This window comes from Apodemus sylvaticus, chromosome 3 (assembly GCF_947179515.1).
Source record: "Apodemus sylvaticus chromosome 3, mApoSyl1.1, whole genome shotgun sequence".
Classification (NCBI taxonomy): Eukaryota; Metazoa; Chordata; class Mammalia; order Rodentia; family Muridae; genus Apodemus; species Apodemus sylvaticus.
In genome coordinates this window covers 96169335-96185758 of record NC_067474.1, presented here as the reverse complement: position 1 = coordinate 96185758, position 16424 = coordinate 96169335, and the positions used below count along the sequence as shown (strand labels likewise).

The following is a 16424-nucleotide window of genomic DNA, read 5'->3' as shown; positions in this document are numbered from 1 at the left end:
CCAAGGACTGCAGCCCCGCAGAATTAGATTCTAGGTAAGTAGAAGTCTTACAGGGACTGCGCTCATGCCTGCAGCCCATCCTGTCAGCATTGGCAGTTCATGAGGTCCCCGGGATGGATATTCCTGGGTCTAAGTTGTCCTTATAGACATCCATTATCTTATTGTGTTCAGTCCTCATCCCGCAATGGAAAATTAGTTTAGGCACAGTTGTTTTTAGAAATAATGGTGAAAGGCAGTAGCCTTATTCTACATCAAGAGTTCAAAGACAGCCGGGCGGTGGTGGCGCACGCCTTTAATCCCAGCACTTGGGAGACAGAGGCAGGGGGATTAACGAGTTTGAGGCTAGCCTGGTCTACAGAGTGAGTTCCAGGACAGCCAGGGCTACACAGAGAAACCCTGTCTCAAAAAAAACAAAAACAAAAACAAAAACAAAACAAAACAAAAAAAAGAGTTCAAAGACAAAGACAGTCATAGTCACATAGCGACACTATCTTAAAAACAAAAACAACAAAAGCAAAACAACCTGCAACCAAAGAATTACAACAACAAGAATGTAAGCAAAACAACAGACCAAAAAAAAAAAAAAAGATTTTCCTTTCCTTACCTACTCTTTTTCGCTTTTTTCCTTTACAATATATCTCTCTCCCCTTCTATTATTTTCTTCCTGTTCCTTCGAAATGATTCCCCAAACTCTAAGTCTCCACTTTCCTTTCCTCTATTACTTCTATGCTACATTAAAGAAATGTTCTCATGCTCATCACTGCAGACTCCAAACATCCTTAAGATACACACCTTATCCCTCTCCCCTCCCCTCCCCCTCCCCTCCTTCCCCCTTCCCCTTCCCCTCCCCCTCCTTCTCCCTTCCCTCTCCCCCTCCTCTTCCTCTCCCCTCCCCCTCCCCTCCCCTCCTTCTTACCTTCCCCTCCCTCTTCCCTCTCCCCCTCCTTCTCCCTTTCCCCTTCCCCTCCCCTCCCCCCCTCCCCTCCTCTTCTCCTTCCCTCCCCCTTGCCTTCTCCCTCCTCCTCCCCTTTTCCCTCTCCCTGGAATATCTTGTTCAAAATGTATGCTCTCAGGCTTTCCTTCTGGCCTTTGTACAGGGCCAAAAGAGACATACTGGCTGCTTTAACACCTTAAAACAGACACCAGAGATCCAGGAATATCGCCAGTGGCATGAACTTTTTGACTAAATCCGGCTACCATAAACTGTAAATGGATTTTTTTTGTTGTTGTTTTTTTGTTTTGTTTTGTTTGATTTGTTTTTTTCAAGAAAGGGTTTCTCTGTGTAGCCCTGGCTGTCCTGGAACTCACTCTGTAGACCAGGCTGGCTTCGAACTCAGAAATCCGCCTGCCTCTGTCTCCCAGAGTGCTGGGCTTACATGCCTGCGCCACCACCGCCTGGTTGTAAATGGATTTTAATATGACCGAGGCAGAGTCCTATGGATTATTTAATCATCTCTTGCACAATTACAGGGGAATACCCCTAATCCATATTTCTATTTGCTAGACTATTAATTCCAGCTGTGCTCCCCAAATACTTGCTGTTTGAGTCTCGCCTGGGTTACTTTTGCTCCAGCAGTCTGCTTTGGGGGAGCATTTCACCTGGGCATGTGCTCCTGGTTCATCCTGTCTAATGGAGACTTCCTGTTCTCTCCTTTTTCCTCCTCCTCCTCCTTCACTCTCCTTTATTTTTCTCTCCTTGTGGTCCCTACCTGTGATCCCTAGCCTGGTAACTGAAACTCTGCCTTTTCTATTCTCTTCTGCCCTCAGCTTAGTTGCATTTCTAATCTCTCTCCTGGGGAAGCAGCCAGTGACCAGTCTACCTGAGATCTCATAGGGCCGGTGACCTTCTCTCCCTGCAAATTCTCTTTCCTCCTCCTGCGCCTCCTAGCCTGCCTGTGGGAACTTGGATGTTCTGCTTCTTCAACCCAGCCATTGACCAATAGCATCTTTATTGATTGATTAAGAACCAATTGGGGAACAGAACCTTTAGAGTTCATATGCAGATTTCCAGGTCAAAGTACCAGACACCCCCCGCCCCCCATACACCAACTCCAACAGACTCCTGATATACATAGACACTGCTATATCTTGGCTCCTGAACAGAACTCCCTCCTCTGAAACCTACTACACTCATCTGAAACATATGTCCGAAGAAAACACAATACGTCCTGGAAACAAATTCCACACTACACATTTTTTTTTTTTTTTTTGAGACAGGACCTCACTATGTAGCCTCGATGGCCTGGTCATCATGAAGACCAGGTTGTCTTTAAATGCATAGAGATCCTCATGCCCCTGCCTCCCAGGTGCATGGATTAAAGGCATGCATCATCATGCCTGGCCTCTTCAAGGAACTTTAGTTTGCAAATCCTTTCTGCATATTAAGGGTAAATGATTAGGGTCCTTGACCAAGCCATTTGCACACTGTAACAAGCGTACACTGGGCATGGTGATGGCTCTGGGCTCTGAGGGAGCACCCCCAGTCGCATGCTCACCCAGATCCTATCTTTCATTTCATTCCTGGCCCAAGGCCATGCAAAGCAAGACTCTAAGAGCAGCGGCGTGTCCCCAAAAGAGATGGCCCTTACCCATATCCAGAGGAGAGCCCCACCTCACTCCTTAGTACAATGTCGCCACTTCTGTGGAATTCTGGGCGAGGCGCACTAGGAGCCGGGGCAGCATGCTTCCCTGCTTCAGTACATACTGTAGCTGTCTGGCACCACGTTTCCTGCTTGGCAAGCATCAGGATCCATGTTTGCCTTGTCAAGGTTTCCCTCTTGGTTGTTTTTTTTTTTTTTTTAATAAATAAACACCTGATTAGCACAGGTATGGCAGGAGACGGAAGTACTAATGAAACGAGTGAATAATCTGAAACATTTAGTCTTGAAAAATAGGAAAGATCCTATAGCTGGGTACAGAGCACATACACAGAGGCCTAATGTAGGCAGAAAGAAGTCAAAAATGTCATGGTTTTGACCCAAGGAAAGGGAACTCATATATCTTACCATAATTTTGGATGAAATAAATCTAGGCATGGTGGTGCATACCTTTGATCCCAGCACTCAGGAGGCAAAGGTAGTAGTGTCTCTAAGTTTGAGGCCAAACTGGTCTACAGAGCAAGTTCCAGGACAGCAAGGGCTACATAGAAAAGTTATGTCTTGAAAAAAACACCCCAAAATTAATTAATTAATTTTAATCCAACTGTAATGGGAAATACACACACATGGCCAGGTTTCTGTTTTATTTTTCCTGATTGGATTCCTGAGATCCAAGTCCTGATGGGGCTGAAACTCAAAAATCTGTAGGCATGGAGATTTGTGCTTAGCATACAATTACTTTAGGAGCAGTGGAGGGATTGATGGAAAGAGAGTACTGTTTGATCCCCACACTGTTAGGTATCTAGACAAGCATAATCAGGCTTGGAGGCCATCCAGGAATGGACATTTCTCATATCAGTGCTGGACCCCACCTCCTGTTTCCCTGACATCACTAGAGAGAGAAGAGCCAGCTTTGCTCCTCAAGATTTAAAAGCCTTTATGGAAAGGTGGAGGTGTCTGGGTTTCACTGAGGCACGTAAAGGGAAAGCCACCGCCTGGTCGCAAAGTACAATCTGAGCTCTGCCTGTAGCCCTGGATAGAGATATGACGACATTCTGATTGGTCCCAAACATTAGAACATTACACGCTACTGTCTCTTCTTTTAAGACTTAACCCAGCTGGGCTTTTTACCAGGAGACCACTCCTCAGGAAATCTGATTTATCTGACGATGTGCTAAGTCAGTGGTTCTCAACCTTCCTAATGCTGTGACCCTTTAATAAATTTCATGTTGTAATGATCCCCAACCACAAAATTATTTTCATTGCTACTTCATAACTGTAATTTTGCTACTGTTATGAATCATAATAAAATATCTGTATTTTCCGATGGTTTTTAGAGTTGTGACCCACAGGTTGAGAACCACTGGGCTAAGGAAATGGGAAGAATAATTATCCACATGATGAGGTAATGCACTTACACTCCCCAGAAGCCTCCAATGCAGCTGCTTATAGAACTTCACCCTTAAGCCGCCCCTCCTCCTCCTCCTCCTCCTCCTCCTCCTCCTCCTCCTCTTCTTCTTTCTCCTGCTTCTGCTCCTCCTGCTCTTGCTCCTCCTCCTTCTTCTTCTTTTTGGTTTTTTTGGATTTGTTTTTTTTTTTTTTCCGAGACAGGGTTTCTCTGTATAGCCCTGGCTGTCCTGGAACTCACTCTGTAGACCAGGGTGGCCTCGAACTCAGAAATCCGCCTGCCTCTGCCTTCCAGAGTGCTAGGATTACAGGTGTGCGCCACAACTGCTCGGCTTTAAGCCTTCTTGCTTGTCTGAATTCTAACTCAAAAGTATAACTTTTCCTATCTCTTTTTCTCTCTCTCTTTTCAGATACCAGTTGTGGTAGTTTGAATGAAAGTGGCATGGGGGCTGGTGAGATAGCTCAGCAGGTAAGAGCACTGACTGCTTTCCCAAAGGTCCTGAGTTCAAATCCTAGCATCCACATGGTGGCTCACAACCATCTGTAACAAGAAGACGCCCTCTTCTGGGGTGTCTAAAGACAGCTACAGTATACTTACATATAATAATAAATAAACTTAAAAAAAAAAAACAAAGAAAATGGCTTATAGGCTCCTATTTGAGTACTTTGTCCTTAGTTGGTAGAAATGTTTTGGAAAGGATATAGGAGATATAGCTTTGTTGAAGAAGGTATGTCCTCTAGGCTGGGCTTTGGGTTTCAAATACCCACGCTAGGCCCAGTCTCACTCTCTCTACCTTCAACTTGAGGATAAGATGTGTGGTGGGTTGAATAGAAATGACCCCCATAGACTCATGTATTTGAATGCTTGGCCCTTTTTTAGGAGGCATGGCCTTATTGGAGTAGGTGTGGTCTTGTTGGAGGAAGTGTGTCACTATGGGGGTGGGCTTTGGGTTTAATATGCTCAAACTAAGCCTAGTGTGACAGTCTTCTTTTGCTGCTTTTAGATCAAGATATAAATCAAGCCAGCCCCAATTAAATGGTTTCTTTTATAAGAGTTTGAAGTGAGCCGGGCAGTGGTGACCCACATCTTTAATTCCAGCATCTGGGAGGCAGAGGCAGGTGGATTTCTGGTCTACAGAGTGAGTTCCAGGACAGCCAGGGGAGAAACCCTGTCTTAAAAAAAAAAAAAAGAAAAGAAAAGAAAAGATTTATCTATTTTATATGTGTAAGTACACTGTAGCTGTCTTCAAACACTCCAGAAGAGGGAGTCATATCTCATTACAGATGGTTGTAAGCCACCATGTGTTTGCTGGGATTTGAACTCAGGACCTTCAGAAGAGTGGTCAGACAGTGCTCTTAACCGCCGAACCATCTCTCCAGCCCTGGAAACTGTCTTATGAGAGGATGTTTTTGCTGAAGCAGAAACGTGGGAGGATGTTTTGCTGAGAACAAACACGTGGTATTTTTCTGGAAGCAGCCTGGAAAAGGGGCATGTGATGTTTTGCTACAGCAGATGCTTAAAAGAACATGTAATGTTTTGGAAGGGGTATAAGTATAACCCAACAGACAGTGGACAATGCTGTGTGGTATTGGTTCGCCTTGCCACTCTTTGCTAGTCATGTTTGTCATGACTTCATAGAGAGAAATGCATCAAAGGACTTCTGGTGGTATTCCAGAAGCTTCCTGCTACTTCCTGCGACTTGGGCAGATTGGCAGAGCCTCATGGTTTCTTCTGGATTGAACTGCCTTTGCTGATGTATGAATGGTATTTTCAAGTGGATCAAGCAACCACTACTGATTTGTGTGATTTAAATTGCCGATATCCTGTCAACACAGATTGGACTTGCCCTAAAGAACTATTTCTAAACAGGTGCACACCCTCCTTTTCCCTATTAACTTTTCCATTCCACGACCTCTGGTGGGTGGTGGACTAGAAGGGAGGTTAAAGCATCTAAGTACCCTTATTAAAAGTAGGTTCTGAAAAAATATAAGCTTACAAGAGAGTTGCCTTGGCTATATCGTCTCTTCCCAGCAATATGCTGTGCAATATGCTGAGTAAGACCCTGCCACTGCTCCAGTACCATGCTTGCCTGCCTGCTGCCACACTCCCTGTCACGATCATCATACCCCCCAAAAGTAGTCTCCAATTAAATGAGTTCTTTTCTAAGTTGCCTTGGTCATGGTATCTCTTCATAGCAATAGAACAATAACTAAGACACAAGCCAAAGTCCTAAGCATTCTTTCTCTAGCAATCTGGACATCTCCACTCTTTGAAGACATACCCCACTCCCATACAGCTGCTCAGGAGTCTCCATTGCTGAACCTGCCAGCTTTCTTGAATCCTGATTTAAAAAAGCATTGACTATCTTACCTTCCTTACCCCTGTTTGCATTGTCTTAGTGATTGGGGAGATTTGTATTTGCCTTTCCTTTGTTTTTTTCTATCAAACTCTAATAAACTGGTCCTCGATCTTCCTTCTAATTCCATTTAAAAATTTTTTAAAGATTTATTTATTTATTTATTTATTTATTTATTTATTTATTTATATGTGAGCACATTGTAGCTGTCTTCAGACACACCAGAAGAGGGCGTCAGATCTCATTACGGATGGTTGTGAGCCACCATGTGGTTGCTGGGATTTGAACTCAGGACCTTCAGAAAAGCAGTCAGTGTTCTTACCTGCTGAGCCATCCCTCCAGCCCCCCATTTAAAATTTTTATTTATTTATTTTAATCAAAGATACTAATAGCACGCAAAAGGGTTTCCCATAACAATAGTCCCTTATGAAGATTATGTTGACTGAGAGCAGACAGGTTTGTGACCCACTGGGCTAATGAAGAATTCAAGTTACTCAGAAACCAAGTTGCTAAAAACAATCCTGACTTAAAGTTTTAACAGCTAATTCTGCAGTGGTGACTAAGCAGTTAAAAGCACTTGTTGCTCTGGCTGAGGACCAAGGTTCAGTTCCCAGCACCCACATAGTGGCTCACAACTATCTGTAACTTTACTTTCAGGGAATTTCATGCCCTCTCTGACCTCTGCAGACACCAGGTACATACATGGTATACATACACAGACACATGCAGGCAAAATACTCATATCCAGAAAATAAAAAAATCTAAGGAAAAAATTAAACCTGAGGTTTTTGTTGCACCTTCATTCAGTCAGGAAAGCAGCTGTGATTATGGTGTGCATGGTCTGAGGTAACTCTAGAACTATTTGTTCCTGTCATAGGTCTTGGTGGCCATTGTTCAGTGTTAAGTTTCTGAGGCTACTCCCACATTTCAGCACCAGATGAATGGAAAAAAGAAATGGAAAGGACATGACTGCTCCTAAGTATAGTGGGGGAGAAGGTTTATTGTAGATAAAAGGGAGAGTGTAGCTAGAGGCAGACACATCTGGGGGAGTCCGGAGTGGGCCTGACCCTGAGCTGCGCCATGTGGGGAGAGTGCGAGGGGAAGAGAGAAGGGAGAGAGAGAAACCAGGTGGGTGTAGAAGCCCAGTGACCAAAGGTACAAGGGGAAAGGGTAACTTCTTCATAGAGGAAGGGGAGTCCAGCCCCTGGGCTGGGGAAGTTTGGCGTAGGGGATGGGGTATGCCAGCCAGAAGAGCCCTGTAACAGGTAGGGCCTGAGGGAGGCTGGGAGCACCTGGTGGCCCAAGTCTGCTTTGGTATGTTAAATAGGCACGTCCTCCATTTGTTCTAGGATTGAAACCTAACAGACATGATAAAGGAAGAGCTTCAGGAGAGCTGTTCTGGGAAACAGGCCTCACAGATGGGACAGAGGTGGCCTACAGGTCTATCGAGAAACTTACCACATACACATGAGGAGGAGACTGAAGGAAAGAACTTCCAAATGAGGAAAGAACTTCCAAATGACCCAACGAAGGGAATTCTGACTCAGCTTTTTAGGGAAGTGGTGGGGAGTTCCACACCATGAAACCAAGCTGGGCCTAGCCTATGTGGATCCCATCATGGAGGACAAGGACTAGCTAGGATTGCAAGCTTACATTGTTGTTACAAGGGGAAGAGCTGTGCTTGGTTCTCTGGATGAGGCCTCTGAGCTCTAGCAGGCACCGTCACTTCTCCGTTCTCTCAGGTTGCTACATCTGACCTCCTAGAGCAGCCATAGGGCTGTGGAGAAAACACAAGACAGAGAATCTTTACCACTGAATCCTCGACACACTCTTATCCCTGAGGGATACAAAGAGGAGGAAGGAGGGTGGTTTGTTTTGTATTTTCCCTAGGAAGGGACAGTAGCAAAGCAGAGGGCTCATAGATCTGGGGTGAGACAGAAAGAGAAGGCTTGGAAAATGAGTCCTTCAAAGGGGTCTTCGCTCAGAAACCGCAGCTGGAGACAGAGCTCTGAGGAAGAACAGGTGACCATATGCAGAGCAGTGTGGGAACTTAGCTTTTGTGTTTGACCCTTGTCTCTATAACCAATGTAATGAAAAGGCTCAAGAAGATGAAAAAAACGGTAAAGAAGGAAAATGCACACATGTGTATGTCCCCTTTAAAAGAGGGAATCTAAGACAATTCTCTGACAAAGCACTGTTCAGGTGGCTTTCTCTAAACATCAGGCAACTATTGTTAAGTTTATATTTTCTTCTGCTGTGTTATACTTGAAGATACAAAATGGAGACATGCTGGCTTGACATTTCTCCTGAAGCCAGAAGGGCATCTACTTTATGCCAAAGAAAAGAGTAGTGGAGGCCACAGGGGAGAGAGTTGTATTAACGGGAAGTCTGCAAAAGGGCCTATGGTTATGAAGGTAGGTTAGCAGAGAAACAATGGCCATTTCTGTAAGAAGCTAGCTGTGAAGCCGCTCAGAAGCCTGCCGCTAATTATGAGGAATCCCACCCAGCAGGTGGGAAGTCTGACTCCAGCTCCCTCCGCTCTCCTGAGCAGGACCTTCTCTTACAGCCTGAATAACTAAATAGATAGATATTTGCATAATGACTCTATTTTCTAAATTGCTCTAAAATATCTCCATAGTTACTTGTTCTCTTACCACAGACATCTCAGCTCCATGGCTATGTAAAAATAGGAATTAGTGTTGTCAAGAATTGGGCCCAATTTATTGTAAGACATTGAGATTTTAGATTAGCAGGGACAGGGAGAAAATGTGGTTAAAAATTACAAAATCAGAGAAAAAAATATCAGAAAATATTCTACTTCTATTAAGAAATAAGAATGTTGGGCTGGAGAGATGGCTCAGTGGTTAAGAACACTCACCGCTCTTCCCAAGGTCCTGAGTTCAAATCCCAGCAACCACATGGTGGCTCACAACCATCCATAGTGAGATCTGATGCCCTCTTCTGGTGTGTCTGAAGACAGCTACAGTGCACTTACATAAAATAAATAAATACATCCTTAAAAAAAAAAAAGAAATAAGGATGTTGGCTAAGTTGTGTGTGTGTGTGTAGGGGGGAAGATATGGGGAAAGATGCAGTATTTTGCAGATAGGCATGGACTAAGACATCTGAATTCCATGACAGGAAGCTAGCTTGTGTTTTATTTTTTCTTTTTTCTTTCTTTTTTTTTTCTTTCTTTCTTTTTGGAGACGGGGTCCTTCTATGTCCTAGTTGGCCTGGAACTTGCTCTGTAGACCAGATTGGCCTTGAACTCACAGAGATCTACTTCTGTCTCCCAAGTATTGGGATTAAAGGTGTGCTACCACTACTGCCTGGTTCATCTTAAATATTTTAAACTGCCTTTGTTTTCCTTTTGTTTTGTAGTCTTGGCCCTCTGACTAGCCCGCATCAAGAAAAACATATTTTAAACCAAATAAAATGTTAAAAATGGGTTTATTTATGGTTTTGGTTAAAACTTGAGAAGGGTGTTCTTAATCTGTCTCTGTTTCCCTACGCTTATGATTTATAGGAAGGATAGAATAAAACTCAGCATGCTCTCATGATGTCAACCATTGGTCCCAGTGAGTTAAGTGTGAGATAAGCCAAATTTGGGATTCTGGTATTGCAGGTTTTTGGGATCTCCCGTGCTGGCAGTTGGTTTTAATGCTTTGTCTTATTTCGGCTCAAAAGCTGAGGTGCCAGACTTGAGGGTCTCTTTCCCCAGCAGGCTTCGACTGATAATAAAGAATTGCCATAGACGTGGATGGACTTTTAGATTCCACAGACAAGGGACCAAGAGAGAGGGAAGCAGAAAGATGGAACTTAAAGACCTGCTAGCATGTAAGAATCCCTAGGGGCCACTTCTCTGATTGGGTCTGGAGTAGCAGAGAAAATTTTAAAGATGTTAACCCAGGAATACTGGAGAAGAGTGCTTGCTAGCCACAGGGAGGTTTAGAAGTGCCCAGCCAGCCAGGTGGTGGTGGTGGTGGTAGTGGCGGCGGCGGCGGTGGCGGCAGCACAGAGGCAGGCAGATTTCTGAGTTCAAGCCAGCCTGGTCTACAGAGTGAGTTCCAGGACAGCCAGGGCTACACAGAGAAACCCTGTCTCGAAAAAAAGCCAAATCCAAAAACAAAACAAAACAACCCCCCCCCCAAAGAAGTGCCCAGTCATTGAGCTAGTCAGCACTCTCGAGTGTGTGTGTGTGTGTGTCTGTGTGTGTATCTGTGTGTGTATCTTTCATTCTCAAATCCAGAGAGCTCTTGAGTGGGTGCGGTTTAACAGCACTCCTGCACACAGGGTTTGTTCTCTCAGATTCTCCTCCTCTGCAATCTTCTGCTGTCTTCTCATATAAAATGGGATCCCTTGTTGAACACTGAACCTTGGTATTGGACTCTGCAGACTCTACAGAAGTGAGAAATAAAACCCATAGTCAGTTGTGTTCTGTTTAGAAACACAGGACAATGGAAGGAAGTAGTGTCCCCAGGGGTTGGTGGCCTGTTCTTTTTTTTTTTTTTTTTTTTTAAAGATTTATTTATCTTATGTATATGAATACACTCTTCTTCAGGCACCAGAAGAGGGCATCGGATCCTATTACAACATGAGCTGGAGAGCTGGCTCAGCGGTTAAGAGCGCTTACTGTTCTTCTGAAGGTCCTGAGTTCAAATCCCAGCAACCACGTGGTGGCTCACAACCATCTGTAATGAGATCTGATGCCCTCTTCCGGTGTGTCTGAAGACAACAACAGTCTGAGGCAGGAGGATCACTGTGAATTTAGGCTCCTCTGTGCTACATAGTGAATTCTAGCCTGGGCTATAGAATAAGAACCTGTCTCAGAAAACTGGAAAAAAAAGTCATAAGAAATAAAGCGTGGGACATTATGTGAGAGTTTAAAAGGATAAGGTTCAGGGGTAACTTTGCAGGAGAGAGGCCATGTAAGGAGGAACCATTAGGTACACCAAGACGGAAAAGCACCACACATTTCATGACATTTTATTTACTCGCTTGGTTTAGACAGTGAGGTCGCGGCAGGAGGTAGCTCAGGCCAGAACTCAGGACCCTGGAGCACGATTGAGAACCCAAGGTCTAGTAAGCTCAAGGCCAGCTCGGGCTAAAACGTGTATGTAGTGACACCCTGTCTTAAGAAAAAGTTATATTATCATCAATAAAAATTTCAGAATTTATATCCTACCCATGAGGAAAATGTGTTTTCTCACTCCAAAAGTTTATTATTTCCCATCGTTGTTATTTCAACAACATGCCCAAGGCCTTATTTCTCTTTAGTACCTGTTCAAGAGAGGGGCTTAATATAATGTTCTGTAGTAGTTTTGGTTCATAAAAGAAGTGCTGTAGAATCTTTTGGTCACGCCGGTCAAATGACAGTCTATCACGAGTAAAGCTTCCAAGTTGTCTTTTCTTCAGTATGGGGCTCATGGTAGTGGCCTGCCCCTTATACGGCTCATCTCTGCATTATTATTATTATTATTATTATTTTGGGATAAGGGTTTTTCGAGACAGGGTTTCTCTGTGTAGCCCTGGCTGTCCTGGAACTCACTCTGTAGACCAGGCTGGCCTGGAACTCAGAAATCCGCCTGCCTCTGCCTCCCAGAGTGCTGGGATTACAGGCGTGAGCCACCACCGCCCAGCATCTCTGCATTATTGTAACAAAGTATCTGAGACAATCTACTTAAAAAGGGCGAAGGAGGTGGCTACATGGTTGTTCTTCTAGGGAACTTAGTTTGATTCCAAACACAGTGGCTCACAGCCATTTCTAACTTCAGTCTGAGGGGTTCTGATGCTCTCTTCTGGTCTCCACAGGTACTGAACATGCAAAACACCTACACACATTGAAGGGAAAGGAAGGACATTTTATTTGGGGGTAGAGTTTTACAGGTTTCAGTCTACTGTCAGTTTGGGGACCTCTGTTAAGGCAGAGCGTCATGGTCGGAGTGTGTGACTGACGAACCTTCATGGCAACTGGGAGGCCGGAAAAGGCCACCAGAGACCAGCGACCCACAAACCTCCTTGAGGATTGTGCCTTCAGTGACTTCAGATTTCACTCAGCTCTCTGTTTTCGTTCTCGTGAGATATGTTATAAACATTCTTTTTAATTCTTTTGAAAGTTTTCCCACATCCTTCTCATTGACGTCACTGCTACAGATTAATCTTTTGTGTGTGTGTCACTTTTGTTTCCGCCCTAGGAGTTGTTCATCTTATGCAATTTGATGAAATCAGGAAGTTGATCCAAGATATAAGAATAAAATCCAGTAAACAGAATTGCTAAAGAAAGTTCAAACTGAAAAAGAAAGAAAGAAAGTCCAAACTGAAATGCTGCCAGACATGACAAACTCAGTAAGCCAAATAAAGGGGCTCAGTGGACAGTTTTCCCAAGAGGACCGCTCATGCGGAAAACAGTGTTGGGTCAGAAGACAAGTTGGCTCATTCAGTGAAGATCAGCTTAAAAAATATGAACAGACTATGGGAGAGCCTCATGATACTGTGTACAGACATAGCCCTTGAATTATGGGCATAGATGAAGAATACCATACTGAAAGTATAAAGAATATTTTCAAGTCAAGTGTGGTGAGATACTCCTTTAATCCCAGTACTTGGGAGACAGAGGCAGGCATATTTTAGTGAGTTTGAGGCCAGCCTGGTCTAAAATGTGAGTCCAGGACAGCCAGGGCTACACTGAGAAACCCTGTTTTGAAAAACAAACAAACAAGCAAACAAACAAACAAAACAAAAAGAAAAAAGAAAAAAAGAAAATTTTCAATAAAATTATAGAAGGAAAAATTTCCAAAGCCATACAACTAGAAGAGGCTAGAAGAGGTATATAATACCAAATAAGGAAGGTGATACAAGAAACTCCCCACAACATAGTGTCACAGTACTGAAAATGCAAAGTAAACAAATGCAATGAAAGGCAAAAGAGAGAAAGGTCAAGTCATTTACAAAGGCAGACCCACCAGAATAATCTGATTGTTCAATAGAAACTGTAAAATATTATTTTAATATTTTTATTTAATATAATTTTAAGTACTATTTTAATATTATTTAAATTATCTGAGAAGATGAAATGAAATGCTTAGGGTATGAATGTAAAGAAATAAATATAAGAAGTATACACTGTAACTATAAAGTATCACTGATAGAACTTAGAGATATGCATAGGATACATATATACTTTGGAGATATTTGTAACAAACTGTTTTCCTCCTAGCCTCAAGGCCCCAGAATAAGGACTCAGACTCAAATTGTATTCACAAATACCTAGACCACATAGATAGGCTTACTCCCTGAGTAGCTAAACATTTAAAAATAACCATTTATATTAATCTACATTCTACCATGTGACTGGTTACCTCTGATCAGGCACCAAGTGTCCGTGTTCCTCACATCTTCCCAGTGACTCTTCCCACACCTGGCTCTATCCCAGCATTCTTTCTGCCTCACAATGTCCCACCCTCTCGTCTACCCTTTCCTATAGGCCATAGGTTCTTAAATTGACAGGTGAGGCAGCCATACAGCAGACAAGATATTCTCTCTGCAGATATGCATATGTTCAGACTGGATAGTCTTTTTGTTCTGTTTGTGTGTGTTTGTGTTTACATGTGTGGGGCATGTGTGTTCGCATGCGGAAGCTCGAGGCTGATGTTAGCAGTCTCCACCTTCTTTACTGAGCCTCTCAGTTGATCCTGGAGCTTGCTGATCTAGCTAACAGTCTGGCTGGCCAATTTGCTCCTGGGATTTCTGTCTTTGATTCTAAGTGTTAGAATTAGGATGGGCCACTGTGCCACCCAGCATGGTGGATCTGAATTCTGGCCCATGATGTCAGAAGACAGGCTTGGTCTCAGAAGGAATGAACACAGGGCAATGTGAGAGAAGGTTTTTGAGGTTATGAGATTTTACATGTTTGTTTGTTTGGTTTTGTTTTTTCAAGACAGGGTCTCCCTATGTAGTCCTGGCTGTCCTGGAACACACTATGTAGATCATGCTGGCCTAGAACTCTCAGAGATCTGCCTGCCCCTGCCCCGACTCTGCCTCCTGAGAGCTGAGGTTAAAAGCATGTACTACCATACTCAACTAACATTTCATATCTTGATTTGGGTTGTACTTACAGGATTATATATTTGAGATGACATGTCATAGTATATAAATTATGTCTTAAGAGAACTAGGGAAGAGACAGTTGTGCCTTTTGCTATAAGGGACAAATTTATTTCTGTAAAATAAAGAACCTTTTAGCTTTTGGGGAAGGAGGTAAAAAAGAAAGAAAAAAAAAAGGAAGAAAAACAGGCCTTATCTTAGTTTATTAGTATGCAGAGTAACAGTCTACAGGACACACTGGAAAGAACAGGATGTATTAGGCAGTAGACAGGGCTGATCATGGTAACGCTAACCTGGGGAGGTGGGGCAGGGACCGGCAGCTGGAGGCTAGTTAGGGATACATAAAGCTGTCTCAGAAACCAAACCAAACCTGAACAAAACGGAAGAAATAGCACAACACAAACTCCACAACGAGACATCAAACAGGAGTTGCTAGGGGCGCCCCTCCACACTCAGAGGAGCCCAGGAGAGCACCCGTGTAAGCGGGAATAAGCGGCTTTCAGGCCTGGGTTGTCCTGGGAGTGTTCCCGAGGCCCTGAACACACAGGCCCAGATTCACATCCTATAAAATATGACTAAGAAAAGAAGATTTGGCTCTTTCTCTTCAACGAGGCGGTCAAGCGGCAGACACCAACATGCAGATCTTCGTAAAGACTTTGACAGGCAAGACCCTCACTCTTGAGGTTGAGCACAGTGATGCAATCAAGAATGTCAAGGCCAAAATCCAAGACAAGGAAGGCATCCCACCTGGCCAGCAGAGGCCGATATTGTCCTGCAAACAGCTGGAGGGTGGCTGCACCTGTCCGACTACAACATCCAGAAAGAGTCCACCTTGCACCCGGTGCTGCATCTGTGCAGTGGCATCATCGAGCCGTCCCTTCGTCAGCTTTCCCAGAAGTACAGCTGTGACAAGATGATCTGCAGCAAGTGCTATGCATGTCTGCACCCTCGTGCAGTCAACTGCTGCAAGAAGAAATGCGGCCATACCAACAACCTGCGTCCCAAAAAGAAGGTCAAATAAAGCTGGGGCCATACCTGGCCTGTGACCCCAGAACCAAATAAAGTCCCCTTTCATCGACTGGAGCAGTTAAAAAGAAAAAGAAAAAGAAAGAAAGAAAGAAAGAAAGAAAGAAAGAAAGAAAGAAAGAAAGAAAGAAAGAAAGAAAAGATTTGGGAGGTAAATCATTTCCCTGATAAGACAGGAAGGAGCATTATCATTTAGAATTCTCCTGAACTAAATAGTTCTGCCTATTCATATATATCACAGATGTATATATAGATATAGATGTAGATGTAGATGTAGATGCAGATGCAGATGCAGATGCAGATACAGATACAGATACAGATACAGATATATAGATGTGACTATCACGTCTGTGAGATATATCTTACTGGTTGTCTTGATGCCCAAGAGAACTCTTAACTTAGGGAAAACAAAATGGTCAGTTCTTCCTTCACAAACTCCAAATAAGACAATCAGTGAGCTAAACGCACAAGCCAGCAATTTTGAGGACGCACGGAATCTGTTTTCCTGCACTCACTTGACAACATACGGCAAGTCCCAGGGGGGAGATCTTGGATCTCTCAGCCAAGATTAGTTGTTCGTGGTGTCCAGTCTCAGCCCGTGCCACTGCCAGCAAGGTGAGGTGTGCACAGGATAAAACAGATGATTACCCAAGAAATACTGTTTTCTCCATTCCAAGGGGCTATTTAGGACAGACAGGATGTGGTTTGTGGCCCGCATAAGGCACTGAGTTATTATGGGTTGGATCTCTCTCCTTCTCTCTCCTCTAATCTTTCTCTTTAATTACAGAAGATAATAACTAGCTCGGTGAGCTGCTGTGAGATTTGAGGAGCCGGCACGAAGGCACCTAGAACAAGCCTTATACCGGGTGAGTGCCTAGGAATAGTCAATGTTAGCTGCAACAGCATCTGGAATATCATATGTAATATCTTAAGTA

The 16424-nt window shown here is 43.7% G+C and overlaps 1 pseudogene; it reads left to right on the top strand.

Moving 5' to 3' along the window:
- Nucleotides 1-15071: 15071 nt before the first annotated feature.
- LOC127679945 (ubiquitin-60S ribosomal protein L40-like) lies at nt 15072-15484 on the top strand (annotated as a pseudogene).
- The last annotated feature ends 940 nt before the right edge of the window (nt 15485-16424 follow it).